General features: G+C 62.6%; 4 non-coding genes across 4 annotated transcripts; all 4 read left to right on the top strand.

Annotated features, from left to right (window-relative positions):
• Positions 1–3762: 3762 nt before the first annotated feature.
• LOC142869484 (5S ribosomal RNA) lies at positions 3763–3881 on the top strand. Its single transcript, XR_012918085.1, has one exon. It is a non-coding gene; the product is annotated as a 5S ribosomal RNA (ribosomal RNA).
• A 3791-nt stretch (positions 3882–7672) lies between these two features.
• Positions 7673–7791, top strand: LOC142869478 (5S ribosomal RNA). Its single transcript, XR_012918079.1, has one exon. It is a non-coding gene; the product is annotated as a 5S ribosomal RNA (ribosomal RNA).
• Positions 7792–11553: 3762 nt separating this feature from the next.
• Positions 11554–11672, top strand: LOC142869483 (5S ribosomal RNA). The gene has a single exon (XR_012918084.1). It is a non-coding gene; the product is annotated as a 5S ribosomal RNA (ribosomal RNA).
• A 3795-nt stretch (positions 11673–15467) lies between these two features.
• Positions 15468–15586, top strand: LOC142869474 (5S ribosomal RNA). Its single transcript, XR_012918075.1, has one exon. It is a non-coding gene; the product is annotated as a 5S ribosomal RNA (ribosomal RNA).
• The last annotated feature ends 544 nt before the right edge of the window (positions 15587–16130 follow it).

The following is a 16130-nucleotide window of genomic DNA, read 5'->3' as shown; positions in this document are numbered from 1 at the left end:
GCTGCTTTTTTTTTTTTTTTTTTTTGCCTCTTTTCTGTCCCCTTTCTGGGAGCGTGGCGGCGGCCCGGGGTGGGGGTCACCCCCACCCTCAGCGCTCGCCCGCGGTGCCTGGCGCCCCAGCCCGCACCGTGGGGCCTCCTCTTGTCCCAAGCCGCGACACCGCCGCCACGCGGCAGCATGCGTGGCATCTGGACTGTCAGGTCTCAGACCAAAGGTCTGCTCTGTGGGAACCGACACGCTGGAGGAAACCTTGAGAGTCTGAGAGGGGAGGGAGTTCCAGAAGAAGGCCAGGATGTCATTTTGAGGGAGTATGTGACCAGAACTCGTCCCGTTGCTTTTGGGGTTCTATGGGCTACACGCAGGAATCTTTGGTGGTGGCACCTGATGTTGGGGGATCCGGAGTCACACCCAGACCTGCTCCACAGGCCTCCTTTTACTTTTCTCTTCGGATTCATTATTTTTAAAAAGTGTCTCTTACCTCTATGATTGCATTTTCTTTTCTCTCTCTCTTCAAGCAGATGATGGGAGTACAAGTATTCAGGTGACATGTGTTGCCCGTGCCCCCCTCCCCCCTGTGTTCTTTTTTTTTTTTTTTTTTTGAGACAGAGTCTCGTTTTGCTGCCCAGGCTAGAGTGAGTGCCATGGCGTCAGCCTAGCTCACAGCAACCTCAATCTCCGGGCTCAAGCAATCCTGCTGCCTCAGCCTCCCGAGTAGTTGGGACTACAGGCATGCACCACCACGCCCGGCTGTGTTTTTCTATATATATTAGTTGGCCAATTAATTTCTTTCTATTTTTAGTAGAGACGGGGTCTCGCTCTTGCTCAGGCTGGTTTCGAACTCCTGACCTGGAGCAATCCGCCCGCCTCGGCCTCCCAGAGAGCTAGGATTACAGGCGTGAGCCACCGCGCCCGGCCCCCCCTGTGTTCTTATTCATATACCTCTCAGGTTGTTCCAGCGTATTGTGGGGGTACCAATGTTAAGGTCGGGTGCCTTGCCCTCTCCAAGCCTCCCCCCTCGGGTCAGAGCTTCAAGTGCGCCCATCCCCCAGTCGGTGCGCACCCACCCCATGCCTAATGGATGTGTATGCCCCTCCCCTCCCCCCACCCGCCCGACACCCACCCGATGAAGGTGATTCCTCTCTGTCCACTTAGGCGTCCATCCGTTCGTACCAATTTGCTGGTGAGCGCGCTCACGTGGTGCTCGTGTGTCCATTCTTGGGATACCTGGCTTACTGGAACGGGTACCAGCTCTGGCCAGGAGAACACGAGAGGCGCCCTCTCACCGCTGCTCCTCACAGCCGAATGGCACTCCGTGGTGTCCACGCGCCACATTTTATTCATGCACTCCTGGATGGATGGGCACTCGGGTCGCTTCCACGTCTTTGCGATTGTGAATTGTGCCCTAACTGTAACCCTAACCCTTACCCAGCCCGTCTCCTCTGCCCCTGCCTGACGCACTCCTCCCCGGCCAGGCCCGTCACTGTCCTGGGCCCCCGCCTGTCCGGCTCCTCCCCGCCCGGCCTGTCACCGTCCTCTGCCCCTGCCTGACATGGTCCTTCCCGCCCGCCCGGCCTCTCACCGTCCTCGGCCCCTGCCTGACCGGCTCCTCCGTCGCCTGGGCCTTCCAAGGGCTTGGTGTGGACGCTGCTTCCAGGAAGCCCTCCAGGAACCCGGCAGCAGGGTGGCCGCAGCAGTCTCCAGCAGCCGTCCCTAAGTCGCTTGAGTGCGGGGGACGTGCCCCCGCTGTGCCGCGGGGGCCCAGCCTGGTGTCTTCCCTGAGGCCCTGGGGCTGCCGGCTGGGCTGCCGCTCCCCACAAGGGGAGAGCCGCGGAGGTGGGGACCGCCTCCTGATGGGGACGTACACGCAGCTCTCCACGTCGGATTCCGGGGCTCTCTGTCCTGCCCGAAGGCCCAGCTGGCCTGCGGGTCCTTAGAGTGGCAAAAACATCCGAAAACTGAGATTGAGGGTCCGGTGGGTGTCTGCACTTTTGTGCTGGGCACCCCAGGGAGGCCCGGGGGCTGGCTGGACAACGTGGTCTGCTGGGCGGGGGGGTTGGAGGAGCAACTGATGCCCTTTGCACTTTGGGTAGCAAGAGTCTGAGGTGTCTCTGAGCCCTGTGCCCTGTGGGGGGGGCAGGGGGAGGAGGAGGAGGAGGTGGGAAGGGCCGGGGCCTGCAGTCCTGTTCCCGGGGTGGCACGGCAAGTGGCTTCTTCCACAGGCTGCTTGGCCTGGGCTCCCTGCACCTGGGCCTTTGGAGGACCGGCCCTGTGCTTGCCAACACTTCCTGCAGGGACCCAGAGCTGGGAGGTGGCATCTCTCAGCCCTGGGTCGGGCAGAGCCCCAGCGGGCCATGCCCACAACCTCTCTCAGCACCGGTCCCCCAGAAGGCTCCTTTGGGACCAGGATTCTCTTGCGGTGACTCTTTAAGGTCTGGCCCCTGGATGGAGGGGCACCAGGAGTAGAGGAGCAGGAAGGGGAAGGGGGTGGCCATGCGAGGGGACACTTTGAGGCCAAGTCCCAGCTTCAGCCTGATCCTCCTGGGAACCCCGCTCTGAGACAAGGAGCCGGGCTTCGCATTCCCACAGCAGCCAGTCGTGGGCTGAGGACACCTGGGGCGTTGGGAACTCCCTGGCTTCTCCTTGGTTTAACGTCTAGAGCTGCTTGTGAATCGCGCCGCCACACACACCCGAGCGCAGGTGTCTTCCGCACAGACTGCGGGCCTCGCTCTTCTGAATGCCGCTAGCTCGCCACCCACCCACGGGTGAACCTGGTCAGGGTGCTTTCTCTCAGGGGCAGACTCTTTTCCGGGCGGGCTACCGGTGTCTCTGTTTGCTCGTTTCTTGCTTCCATTTCGGGAAAGTCTTCCTTGCTGGGTGTGGAAATCTCCTATGCCTTCCCTCGCCTATTCTGTCAGCTTTCAAATTCTCTTTCAGTTGCCACCCTCACAGATGGATTAGGAAACTCTTTCCGGTGCACTCATTAGTGAAATGACCTCCAGGAAGCTGGAATCCAATATCTAATGGCCGATTTTTAGCGAGTCCACACGCCAGGGTGGTCGGGGTCCAATGCAGCCCCGGCCAGGCCCAGGCCCCTTGGACTGGGCCACAGGAGGACACGGAGGAGGGTCCCGGCCCCCACGAAGCGGTGCCGGCAGTTCTCCACGGGCTTGGGCGTTTTCCAGAGGTAGGAGATGGAGGGGACTGATTTCTTCAGCGCCCCCCAAACCACGCCACCCCACCCCACCCATGGGACACATCCCCAGAGAGAGACGCCCCATACACTGGCTGTGCCCCAGCCCTGGCCCCGGGGAATAGGCGGCAGCCCACCCACAGGGCGAGGGGGGGGGCGCAGCTGAAAGGGGTTGTGGGGGAGGGCGGCCCCTGGCTGGGGTCAAAGGGCGAGCGTCCCGCGGCGTGCGCAGTCAGCGGCAGGCAGCGACGCGCTGGGGGTGGGCAGCGGGTAGGTGAAGGAGGCCGGGCGAGGAGACGAGGGGGGCTGGGAGGGCTCCACCTTGGCGAGTCCAGCCGTGGAGGCGCATCTTGTGTGAGTGTGAGTGAGTGTGAGTGTGTGTGTGTGTGTAGAGAGAGACAGCCCCCCGCCCCGCCCCGCCCCGCCCATCACCCCCGTCCCTGGGAGCCCGCGGGACCCGGCCGGCGAACTCAACCGGCCCGGCCCGGCGCGGGGCCTGGGGCGGGAGGCGGCGGCGGGGAAGCCCAGAGAGGCTCGGCTTCTCGAGCGGGGCAGGGGCGCCCTCCGCCGCCGTCTAGGGCCACACCACCCTGAACGCCCCCGATCTCGTCTGGTCTCGGAAGCTAAGCAGGGTCGGGCCTGGTTAGTACTTGGATGGGAGACCGCCTGGGAATACCGGGTGCCACAGGCTGCTGCTTTTTTTTTTTTTTTTTTTTTTTTTTTTGCCTCTTGTTCTGTCCCCTTTCTGGGAGCGTGGCGGCGGCCCGCGGTGGGGTTCACCCCCACCCTCAGCGCCCGCCCGCGTTGCCTGGCGCCCCAGCCCGCACCGTGGGGCCTCCTCTTGTCCCAAGCCGCGACACCGCCGCCACGCGGCAGCATGCGTGGCATCTGGACTGTCAGGTCTCAGACCAAAGGTCTGCTCTGTGGGAACCGACACGCTGGAGGAAACCTTGAGAGTCTGAGAGGGGAGGGAGTTCCAGAAGAAGGCCAGGATGTCATTTTGAGGGAGCATGTGACCAGAACTCGTCCCGTTGCTTTTGGGGTTCTATGGGCTACACGCAGGAATCTTTGGTGGTGGCACCTGATGTTGGGGGATCCGGAGTCACACCCAGACCTGCTCCACAGGCCTCCTTTTACTTTTCTCTTCGGATTCATTATTTTTAAAAAGTGTCTCTTACCTCTATGATTGCATTTTCTTTTCTCTCTCTCTTCAAGCAGATGATGGGAGTACAAGTATTCAGGTGACATGTGTTGCCCGTGCCCCCCTCCCCCCTGTGTTCTTTTTTTTTTTTTTTTTTTTTGAGACAGAGTCTCGTTTTGCTGCCCAGGCTAGAGTGAGTGCCATGGCGTCAGCCTAGCTCACAGCAACCTCAATCTCCGGGCTCAAGCAATCCTGCTGCCTCAGCCTCCCGAGTAGTTGGGACTACAGGCATGCACCACCACGCCCGGCTGTGTTTTTCTATATATATTAGTTGGCCAATTAATTTCTTTCTATTTTTAGTAGAGACGGGGTCTCGCTCTTGCTCAGGCTGGTTTCGAACTCCTGACCTGGAGCAATCCGCCCGCCTCGGCCTCCCAGAGAGCTAGGATTACAGGCGTGAGCCACCGCGCCCGGCCCCCCCTGTGTTCTTATTCTTATACCTCTCAGGTTGTTCCAGCGTATTGTGGGGGTACCAATGTTAAGGTCGGGTGCCTTGCCCTCTCCAAGCCTCCCCCCTCGGGTCAGAGCTTCAAGTGCGCCCATCCCCCAGTCGGTGCGCACCCACCCCATGCCTAATGGATGTGTATGCCCCTCCCCTCCCCCCACCCGCCCGACACCCACCCGATGAAGGTGATTCCTCTCTGTCCACTTAGGCGTCCATCCGTTCGTACCAATTTGCTGGTGAGCGCGCTCACGTGGTGCTCGTGTGTCCATTCTTGGGATACCTGGCTTACTGGAACGGGTACCAGCTCTGGCCAGGAGAACACGAGAGGCGCCCTCTCACCGCTGCTCCTCACAGCCGAATGGCACTCCGTGGTGTCCACGCGCCACATTTTATTCATGCACTCCTGGATGGATGGGCACTCGGGTCGCTTCCACGTCTTTGCGATTGTGAATTGTGCCCTAACTGTAACCCTAACCCTTACCCAGCCCGTCTCCTCTGCCCCTGCCTGACGCACTCCTCCCCGGCCAGGCCCGTCACTGTCCTGGGCCCCCGACTGACCGGCTCCTCCCCGCCCGGCCTGTCACCGTCCTCTGCCCCTGCCTGACATGCTCCTTCCCGCCCACCCGGCCTCTCACCGTCCTCGGCCCCTGCCTGACCGGCTCCTCCGTCGCCTCGGCCTTCCAAGGGCTTGGTGTGGACGCTGCTTCCAGGAAGCCCTCCAGGAACCCGGCAGCAGGGTGGCCGCAGCAGTCTCCAGCAGCCGTCCCTAAGTCGCTTGAGTGCGGGGGACGTGCCCCCGCTGTGCCGCGGGGGCCCAGCCTGGTGTCTTCCCTGAGGCCCTGGGGCTGCCGGCTGGGCTGCCGCTCCCCACAAGGGGAGAGCCGCGGAGGTGGGGACCGCCTCCTGATGGGGACGTACACGCAGCTCTCCACGTCGGATTCCGGGGCTCTCTGTCCTGCCCGAAGGCCCAGCTGGCCTGCGGGTCCTTAGAGTGGCAAAAACATCCGAAAACTGAGATTGAGGGTCCGGTGGGTGTCTGCACTTTTGTGCTGGGCACCCCAGGGAGGCCCGGGGGCTGGCTGGACAACGTGGTCTGCTGGGCGGGGGGGTTGGAGGAGCAACTGATGCCCTTTGCACTTTGGGTAGCAAGAGTCTGAGGTGTCTCTGAGCCCTGTGCCCTGGGGGGGGGGGCGGGGGGGAGGAGGAGGAGGAGGAGGAGGAGGAGGTGGGAAGGGCCGGGGCCTGCAGTCCTGTTCCCGGGGTGGCACGGCAAGTGGCTTCTTCCACAGGCTGCTTGGCCTGGGCTCCCTGCACCTGGGCCTTTGGAGGACCGGCCCTGTGCTTGCCAACACTTCCTGCAGGGACCCAGAGCTGGGAGGTGGCATCTCTCAGCCCTGGGTCGGGCAGAGCCCCAGCGGGCCATGCCCACAACCTCTCTCAGCACCGGTCCCCCAGAAGGCTCCTTTGGGACCAGGATTCTCTTGCGGTGACTCTTTAAGGTCTGGCCCCTGGATGGAGGGGCACCAGGAGTAGAGGAGCAGGAAGGGGAAGGGGGTGGCCATGCGAGGGGACACTTTGAGGCCAAGTCCCAGCTTCAGCCTGATCCTCCTGGGAACCCCGCTCTGAGACAAGGAGCCGGGCTTCGCATTCCCACAGCAGCCAGTCGTGGGCTGAGGACACCTGGGGCGTTGGGAACTCCCTGGCTTCTCCTTGGTTTAACGTCTAGAGCTGCTTGTGAATCGCGCCGCCACACACACCCGAGCGCAGGTGTCTTCCGCACAGACTGCGGGCCTCGCTCTTCTGAATGCCGCTGGCTCGCCACCCACCCACGGGTGAACCTGGTCAGGGTGCTTTCTCTCAGGGGCAGACTCTTTTCCGGGCGGGCTACCGGTGTCTCTGTTTGCTCGTTTCTTTCTTCCATTTCGGGAAAGTCTTCCTTGCTGGGTGTGGAAATCTCCTATGCCTTCCCTCACCTATTCTGTCAGCTTTCAAATTCTCTTTCAGTTGCCACCCTCACAGATGGATTAGGAAACTCTTTCCGGTGCACTCATTAGTGAAATGACCTCCAGGAAGCTGGAATCCAATATCTAATGGCCGATTTTTAGCGAGTCCACACGCCAGGGTGGTCGGGGTCCAATGCAGCCCCGGCCAGGCCCAGGCCCCTTGGACTGGGCCACAGGAGGACACGGAGGAGGGTCCCGGCCCCCACGAAGCGGTGCCGGCAGTTCTCCACGGGCTTGGGCGTTTTCCAGAGGTAGGAGATGGAGGGGACTGATTTCTTCAGCGCCCCCCAAACCACGCCACCCCATCCCACCCATGGGACACATCCCCAGAGAGAGACGCCCCATACACTGGCTGTGCCCCAGCCCTGGCCCGGGGGAATAGGCGGCAGCCCACCCACAGGGCGAGGGGGGGGGCGCAGCTGAAAGGGGTTGTGGGGGAGGGCGGCCCCTGGCTGGGGTCAAAGGGCGAGCGTCCCGCGCGTGCGCAGTCAGCGGCAGGCAGCGACGCGCTGGGGGTGGGCAGCGGGTAGGTGAAGGAGGCCGGGCGAGGAGACGAGGGGGGCTGGGAGGGCTCCACCTTGGCGAGTCCAGCCGTGGAGGCGCATCTTGTGTGAGTGTGAGTGAGTGTGAGTGTGTGTGTGTGTGTATAGAGAGACAGCCCCCCGCCCCGCCCCGCCCCGCCCCGCCCATCACCCCCGTCCCTGGGAGCCCGCGGGACCCGGCCGGCGAACTCAACCGGCCCGGCCCGGCGCGGGGCCTGGGGCGGGAGGCGGCGGCGGGGAAGCCCAGAGAGGCTCGGCTTCTTGAGCGGGGCAGGGGCGCCCTCCGCCGCCGTCTAGGGCCACACCACCCTGAACGCCCCCGATCTCCTCTGGTCTCGGAAGCTAAGCAGGGTCGGGCCTGGTTAGTACTTGGATGGGAGACCGCCTGGGAATACCGGGTGCCACAGGCTGCTGCTTTTTTTTTTTTTTTTTTTTGCCTCTTTTCTGTCCCCTTTCTGGGAGCGTGGCGGCGGCCCGGGGTGGGGGTCACCCCCACCCTCAGCGCTCGCCCGCGGTGCCTGGCGCCCCAGCCCGCACCGTGGGGCCTCCTCTTGTCCCAAGCCGCGACACCGCCGCCACGCGGCAGCATGCGTGGCATCTGGACTGTCAGGTCTCAGACCAAAGGTCTGCTCTGTGGGAACCGACACGCTGGAGGAAACCTTGAGAGTCTGAGAGGGGAGGGAGTTCCAGAAGAAGGCCAGGATGTCATTTTGAGGGAGTATGTGACCAGAACTCGTCCCGTTGCTTTTGGGGTTCTATGGGCTACACGCAGGAATCTTTGGTGGTGGCACCTGATGTTGGGGGATCCGGAGTCACACCCAGACCTGCTCCACAGGCCTCCTTTTACTTTTCTCTTCGGATTCATTATTTTTAAAAAGTGTCTCTTACCTCTATGATTGCATTTTCTTTTCTCTCTCTCTTCAAGCAGATGATGGGAGTACAAGTATTCAGGTGACATGTGTTGCCCGTGCCCCCCTCCCCCCTGTGTTCTTTTTTTTTTTTTTTTTTTGAGACAGAGTCTCGTTTTGCTGCCCAGGCTAGAGTGAGTGCCATGGCGTCAGCCTAGCTCACAGCAACCTCAATCTCCGGGCTCAAGCAATCCTGCTGCCTCAGCCTCCCGAGTAGTTGGGACTACAGGCATGCACCACCACGCCCGGCTGTGTTTTTCTATATATATTAGTTGGCCAATTAATTTCTTTCTATTTTTAGTAGAGACGGGGTCTCGCTCTTGCTCAGGCTGGTTTCGAACTCCTGACCTGGAGCAATCCGCCCGCCTCGGCCTCCCAGAGAGCTAGGATTACAGGCGTGAGCCACCGCGCCCGGCCCCCCCTGTGTTCTTATTCATATACCTCTCAGGTTGTTCCAGCGTATTGTGGGGGTACCAATGTTAAGGTCGGGTGCCTTGCCCTCTCCAAGCCTCCCCCCTCGGGTCAGAGCTTCAAGTGCGCCCATCCCCCAGTCGGTGCGCACCCACCCCATGCCTAATGGATGTGTATGCCCCTCCCCTCCCCCCACCCGCCCGACACCCACCCGATGAAGGTGATTCCTCTCTGTCCACTTAGGCGTCCATCCGTTCGTACCAATTTGCTGGTGAGCGCGCTCACGTGGTGCTCGTGTGTCCATTCTTGGGATACCTGGCTTACTGGAACGGGTCCCAGCTCTGGCCAGGAGAACACGAGAGGCGCCCTCTCACCGCTGCTCCTCACAGCCGAATGGCACTCCGTGGTGTCCACGCGCCACATTTTATTCATGCACTCCTGGATGGATGGGCACTCGGGTCGCTTCCACGTCTTTGCGATTGTGAATTGTGCCCTAACTGTAACCCTAACCCTTACCCAGCCCGTCTCCTCTGCCCCTGCCTGACGCACTCCTCCCCGGCCAGGCCCGTCACTGTCCTGGGCCCCCGCCTGTCCGGCTCCTCCCCGCCCGGCCTGTCACCGTCCTCTGCCCCTGCCTGACATGGTCCTTCCCGCCCGCCCGGCCTCTCACCGTCCTCGGCCCCTGCCTGACCGGCTCCTCCGTCGCCTGGGCCTTCCAAGGGCTTGGTGTGGACGCTGCTTCCAGGAAGCCCTCCAGGAACCCGGCAGCAGGGTGGCCGCAGCAGTCTCCAGCAGCCGTCCCTAAGTCGCTTGAGTGCGGGGGACGTGCCCCCGCTGTGCCGCGGGGGCCCAGCCTGGTGTCTTCCCTGAGGCCCTGGGGCTGCCGGCTGGGCTGCCGCTCCCCACAAGGGGAGAGCCGCGGAGGTGGGGACCGCCTCCTGATGGGGACGTACACGCAGCTCTCCACGTCGGATTCCGGGGCTCTCTGTCCTGCCCGAAGGCCCAGCTGGCCTGCGGGTCCTTAGAGTGGCAAAAACATCCGAAAACTGAGATTGAGGGTCCGGTGGGTGTCTGCACTTTTGTGCTGGGCACCCCAGGGAGGCCCGGGGGCTGGCTGGACAACGTGGTCTGCTGGGCGGGGGGGTTGGAGGAGCAACTGATGCCCTTTGCACTTTGGGTAGCAAGAGTCTGAGGTGTCTCTGAGCCCTGTGCCCTGTGGGGGGGGCAGGGGGAGGAGGAGGAGGAGGTGGGAAGGGCCGGGGCCTGCAGTCCTGTTCCCGGGGTGGCACGGCAAGTGGCTTCTTCCACAGGCTGCTTGGCCTGGGCTCCCTGCACCTGGGCCTTTGGAGGACCGGCCCTGTGCTTGCCAACACTTCCTGCAGGGACCCAGAGCTGGGAGGTGGCATCTCTCAGCCCTGGGTCGGGCAGAGCCCCAGCGGGCCATGCCCACAACCTCTCTCAGCACCGGTCCCCCAGAAGGCTCCTTTGGGACCAGGATTCTCTTGCGGTGACTCTTTAAGGTCTGGCCCCTGGATGGAGGGGCACCAGGAGTAGAGGAGCAGGAAGGGGAAGGGGGTGGCCATGCGAGGGGACACTTTGAGGCCAAGTCCCAGCTTCAGCCTGATCCTCCTGGGAACCCCGCTCTGAGACAAGGAGCCGGGCTTCGCATTCCCACAGCAGCCAGTCGTGGGCTGAGGACACCTGGGGCGTTGGGAACTCCCTGGCTTCTCCTTGGTTTAACGTCTAGAGCTGCTTGTGAATCGCGCCGCCACACACACCCGAGCGCAGGTGTCTTCCGCACAGACTGCGGGCCTCGCTCTTCTGAATGCCGCTAGCTCGCCACCCACCCACGGGTGAACCTGGTCAGGGTGCTTTCTCTCAGGGGCAGACTCTTTTCCGGGCGGGCTACCGGTGTCTCTGTTTGCTCGTTTCTTGCTTCCATTTCGGGAAAGTCTTCCTTGCTGGGTGTGGAAATCTCCTATGCCTTCCCTCGCCTATTCTGTCAGCTTTCAAATTCTCTTTCAGTTGCCACCCTCACAGATGGATTAGGAAACTCTTTCCGGTGCACTCATTAGTGAAATGACCTCCAGGAAGCTGGAATCCAATATCTAATGGCCGATTTTTAGCGAGTCCACACGCCAGGGTGGTCGGGGTCCAATGCAGCCCCGGCCAGGCCCAGGCCCCTTGGACTGGGCCACAGGAGGACACGGAGGAGGGTCCCGGCCCCCACGAAGCGGTGCCGGCAGTTCTCCACGGGCTTGGGCGTTTTCCAGAGGTAGGAGATGGAGGGGACTGATTTCTTCAGCGCCCCCCAAACCACGCCACCCCACCCCACCCATGGGACACATCCCCAGAGAGAGACGCCCCATACACTGGCTGTGCCCCAGCCCTGGCCCCGGGGAATAGGCGGCAGCCCACCCACAGGGCGAGGGGGGGGGCGCAGCTGAAAGGGGTTGTGGGGGAGGGCGGCCCCTGGCTGGGGTCAAAGGGCGAGCGTCCCGCGGCGTGCGCAGTCAGCGGCAGGCAGCGACGCGCTGGGGGTGGGCAGCGGGTAGGTGAAGGAGGCCGGGCGAGGAGACGAGGGGGGCTGGGAGGGCTCCACCTTGGCGAGTCCAGCCGTGGAGGCGCATCTTGTGTGAGTGTGAGTGAGTGTGAGTGTGTGTGTGTGTGTAGAGAGAGACAGCCCCCCGCCCCGCCCCGCCCCGCCCATCACCCCCGTCCCTGGGAGCCCGCGGGACCCGGCCGGCGAACTCAACCGGCCCGGCCCGGCGCGGGGCCTGGGGCGGGAGGCGGCGGCGGGGAAGCCCAGAGAGGCTCGGCTTCTCGAGCGGGGCAGGGGCGCCCTCCGCCGCCGTCTAGGGCCACACCACCCTGAACGCCCCCGATCTCGTCTGGTCTCGGAAGCTAAGCAGGGTCGGGCCTGGTTAGTACTTGGATGGGAGACCGCCTGGGAATACCGGGTGCCACAGGCTGCTGCTTTTTTTTTTTTTTTTTTTTTTTTTTTTGCCTCTTGTTCTGTCCCCTTTCTGGGAGCGTGGCGGCGGCCCGCGGTGGGGTTCACCCCCACCCTCAGCGCCCGCCCGCGTTGCCTGGCGCCCCAGCCCGCACCGTGGGGCCTCCTCTTGTCCCAAGCCGCGACACCGCCGCCACGCGGCAGCATGCGTGGCATCTGGACTGTCAGGTCTCAGACCAAAGGTCTGCTCTGTGGGAACCGACACGCTGGAGGAAACCTTGAGAGTCTGAGAGGGGAGGGAGTTCCAGAAGAAGGCCAGGATGTCATTTTGAGGGAGCATGTGACCAGAACTCGTCCCGTTGCTTTTGGGGTTCTATGGGCTACACGCAGGAATCTTTGGTGGTGGCACCTGATGTTGGGGGATCCGGAGTCACACCCAGACCTGCTCCACAGGCCTCCTTTTACTTTTCTCTTCGGATTCATTATTTTTAAAAAGTGTCTCTTACCTCTATGATTGCATTTTCTTTTCTCTCTCTCTTCAAGCAGATGATGGGAGTACAAGTATTCAGGTGACATGTGTTGCCCGTGCCCCCCTCCCCCCTGTGTTCTTTTTTTTTTTTTTTTTTTTGAGACAGAGTCTCGTTTTGCTGCCCAGGCTAGAGTGAGTGCCATGGCGTCAGCCTAGCTCACAGCAACCTCAATCTCCGGGCTCAAGCAATCCTGCTGCCTCAGCCTCCCGAGTAGTTGGGACTACAGGCATGCACCACCACGCCCGGCTGTGTTTTTCTATATATATTAGTTGGCCAATTAATTTCTTTCTATTTTTAGTAGAGACGGGGTCTCGCTCTTGCTCAGGCTGGTTTCGAACTCCTGACCTGGAGCAATCCGCCCGCCTCGGCCTCCCAGAGAGCTAGGATTACAGGCGTGAGCCACCGCGCCCGGCCCCCCCTGTGTTCTTATTCTTATACCTCTCAGGTTGTTCCAGCGTATTGTGGGGGTACCAATGTTAAGGTCGGGTGCCTTGCCCTCTCCAAGCCTCCCCCCTCGGGTCAGAGCTTCAAGTGCGCCCATCCCCCAGTCGGTGCGCACCCACCCCATGCCTAATGGATGTGTATGCCCCTCCCCTCCCCCCACCCGCCCGACACCCACCCGATGAAGGTGATTCCTCTCTGTCCACTTAGGCGTCCATCCGTTCGTACCAATTTGCTGGTGAGCGCGCTCACGTGGTGCTCGTGTGTCCATTCTTGGGATACCTGGCTTACTGGAACGGGTACCAGCTCTGGCCAGGAGAACACGAGAGGCGCCCTCTCACCGCTGCTCCTCACAGCCGAATGGCACTCCGTGGTGTCCACGCGCCACATTTTATTCATGCACTCCTGGATGGATGGGCACTCGGGTCGCTTCCACGTCTTTGCGATTGTGAATTGTGCCCTAACTGTAACCCTAACCCTTACCCAGCCCGTCTCCTCTGCCCCTGCCTGACGCACTCCTCCCCGGCCAGGCCCGTCACTGTCCTGGGCCCCCGACTGACCGGCTCCTCCCCGCCCGGCCTGTCACCGTCCTCTGCCCCTGCCTGACATGCTCCTTCCCGCCCACCCGGCCTCTCACCGTCCTCGGCCCCTGCCTGACCGGCTCCTCCGTCGCCTCGGCCTTCCAAGGGCTTGGTGTGGACGCTGCTTCCAGGAAGCCCTCCAGGAACCCGGCAGCAGGGTGGCCGCAGCAGTCTCCAGCAGCCGTCCCTAAGTCGCTTGAGTGCGGGGGACGTGCCCCCGCTGTGCCGCGGGGGCCCAGCCTGGTGTCTTCCCTGAGGCCCTGGGGCTGCCGGCTGGGCTGCCGCTCCCCACAAGGGGAGAGCCGCGGAGGTGGGGACCGCCTCCTGATGGGGACGTACACGCAGCTCTCCACGTCGGATTCCGGGGCTCTCTGTCCTGCCCGAAGGCCCAGCTGGCCTGCGGGTCCTTAGAGTGGCAAAAACATCCGAAAACTGAGATTGAGGGTCCGGTGGGTGTCTGCACTTTTGTGCTGGGCACCCCAGGGAGGCCCGGGGGCTGGCTGGACAACGTGGTCTGCTGGGCGGGGGGGTTGGAGGAGCAACTGATGCCCTTTGCACTTTGGGTAGCAAGAGTCTGAGGTGTCTCTGAGCCCTGTGCCCTGGGGGGGGGGGCGGGGGGGAGGAGGAGGAGGAGGAGGAGGAGGAGGTGGGAAGGGCCGGGGCCTGCAGTCCTGTTCCCGGCGTGGCACGGCAAGTGGCTTCTTCCACAGGCTGCTTGGCCTGGGCTCCCTGCACCTGGGCCTTTGGAGGACCGGCCCTGTGCTTGCCAACACTTCCTGCAGGGACCCAGAGCTGGGAGGTGGCATCTCTCAGCCCTGGGTCGGGCAGAGCCCCAGCGGGCCATGCCCACAACCTCTCTCAGCACCGGTCCCCCAGAAGGCTCCTTTGGGACCAGGATTCTCTTGCGGTGACTCTTTAAGGTCTGGCCCCTGGATGGAGGGGCACCAGGAGTAGAGGAGCAGGAAGGGGAAGGGGGTGGCCATGCGAGGGGACACTTTGAGGCCAAGTCCCAGCTTCAGCCTGATCCTCCTGGGAACCCCGCTCTGAGACAAGGAGCCGGGCTTCGCATTCCCACAGCAGCCAGTCGTGGGCTGAGGACACCTGGGGCGTTGGGAACTCCCTGGCTTCTCCTTGGTTTAACGTCTAGAGCTGCTTGTGAATCGCGCCGCCACACACACCCGAGCGCAGGTGTCTTCCGCACAGACTGCGGGCCTCGCTCTTCTGAATGCCGCTAGCTCACCACCCACCCACGGGTGAACCTGGTCAGGGTGCTTTCTCTCAGGGGCAGACTCTTTTCCGGGCGGGCTACCGGTGTCTCTGTTTGCTCGTTTCTTTCTTCCATTTCGGGAAAGTCTTCCTTGCTGGGTGTGGAAATCTCCTATGCCTTCCCTCACCTATTCTGTCAGCTTTCAAATTCTCTTTCAGTTGCCACCCTCACAGATGGATTAGGAAACTCTTTCCGGTGCACTCATTAGTGAAATGACCTCCAGGAAGCTGGAATCCAATATCTAATGGCCGATTTTTAGCGAGTCCACACGCCAGGGTGGTCGGGGTCCAATGCAGCCCCGGCCAGGCCCAGGCCCCTTGGACTGGGCCACAGGAGGACACGGAGGAGGGTCCCGGCCCCCACGAAGCGGTGCCGGCAGTTCTCCACGGGCTTGGGCGTTTTCCAGAGGTAGGAGATGGAGGGGACTGATTTCTTCAGCGCCCCCCAAACCACGCCACCCCATCCCACCCATGGGACACATCCCCAGAGAGAGACGCCCCATACACTGGCTGTGCCCCAGCCCTGGCCCGGGGGAATAGGCGGCAGCCCACCCACAGGGCGAGGGGGGGGGCACAGCTGAAAGGGGTTGTGGGGGAGGGCGGCCCCTGGCTGGGGTCAAAGGGCGAGCGTCCCGCGCGTGCGCAGTCAGCGGCAGGCAGCGACGCCCTGGGGGTGGGCAGCGGGTAGGTGAAGGAGGCCGGGCGAGGAGACGAGGGGGGCTGGGAGGGCTCCACCTTGGCGAGTCCAGCCGTGGAGGCGCATCTTGTGTGAGTGTGAGTGAGTGTGAGTGTGTGTGTGTGTGTAGAGAGAGACAGCCCCCCGCCCCGCCCCGCCCCGCCCCGCCCCGCCCATCACCCCCGTCCCTGGGAGCCCGCGGGACCCGGCCGGCGAACTCAACCGGCCCGGCCCGGCGCGGGGCCTGGGGCGGGAGGCGGCGGCGGGGAAGCCCAGAGAGGCTCGGCTTCTCGAGCGGGGCAGGGGCGCCCTCCGCCGCCGTCTAGGGCCACACCACCCTGAACGCCCCCGATCTCGTCTGGTCTCGGAAGCTAAGCAGGGTCGGGCCTGGTTAGTACTTGGATGGGAGACCGCCTGGGAATACCGGGTGCCACAGGCTGCTGCTTTTTTTTTTTTTTTTTTTTTTTTTTTTGCCTCTTGTTCTGTCCCCTTTCTGGGAGCGTGGCGGCGGCCCGCGGTGGGGGTCACCCCCACCCTCAGCGCCCGCCCGCGTTGCCTGGCGCCCCAGCCCGCACCGTGGGGCCTCCTCTTGTCCCAAGCCGCGACACCGCCGCCACGCGGCAGCATGCGTGGCATCTGGACTGTCAGGTCTCAGACCAAAGGTCTGCTCTGTGGGAACCGACACGCTGGAGGAAACCTTGAGAGTCTGAGAGGGGAGGGAGTTCCAGAAGAAGGCCAGGATGTCATTTTGAGGGAGCATGTGACCAGAACTCGTCCCGTTGCTTTTGGGGTTCTATGGGCTACACGCAGGAATCTTTGGTGGTGGCACCTGATGTTGGGGGATCCGGAGTCACACCCAGACCTGCTCCACAGGCCTCCTTTTACTTTTCTCTTCGGATTCATTATTTTTAAAAAGTGTCTCTTACCTCTATGATTGCATTTTCTTTTCTCTCTCTCTTCAAGCAGATGATGGGAGTACAAGT

This window comes from Microcebus murinus, unplaced genomic scaffold, assembly GCF_040939455.1.
Source record: "Microcebus murinus isolate Inina unplaced genomic scaffold, M.murinus_Inina_mat1.0 scaf080_hap2_Mmur4.0, whole genome shotgun sequence".
In the NCBI taxonomy this organism is placed as follows: Eukaryota; Metazoa; Chordata; class Mammalia; order Primates; family Cheirogaleidae; genus Microcebus; species Microcebus murinus.
This window is presented reverse-complemented; position numbering and strand designations above follow the sequence as displayed.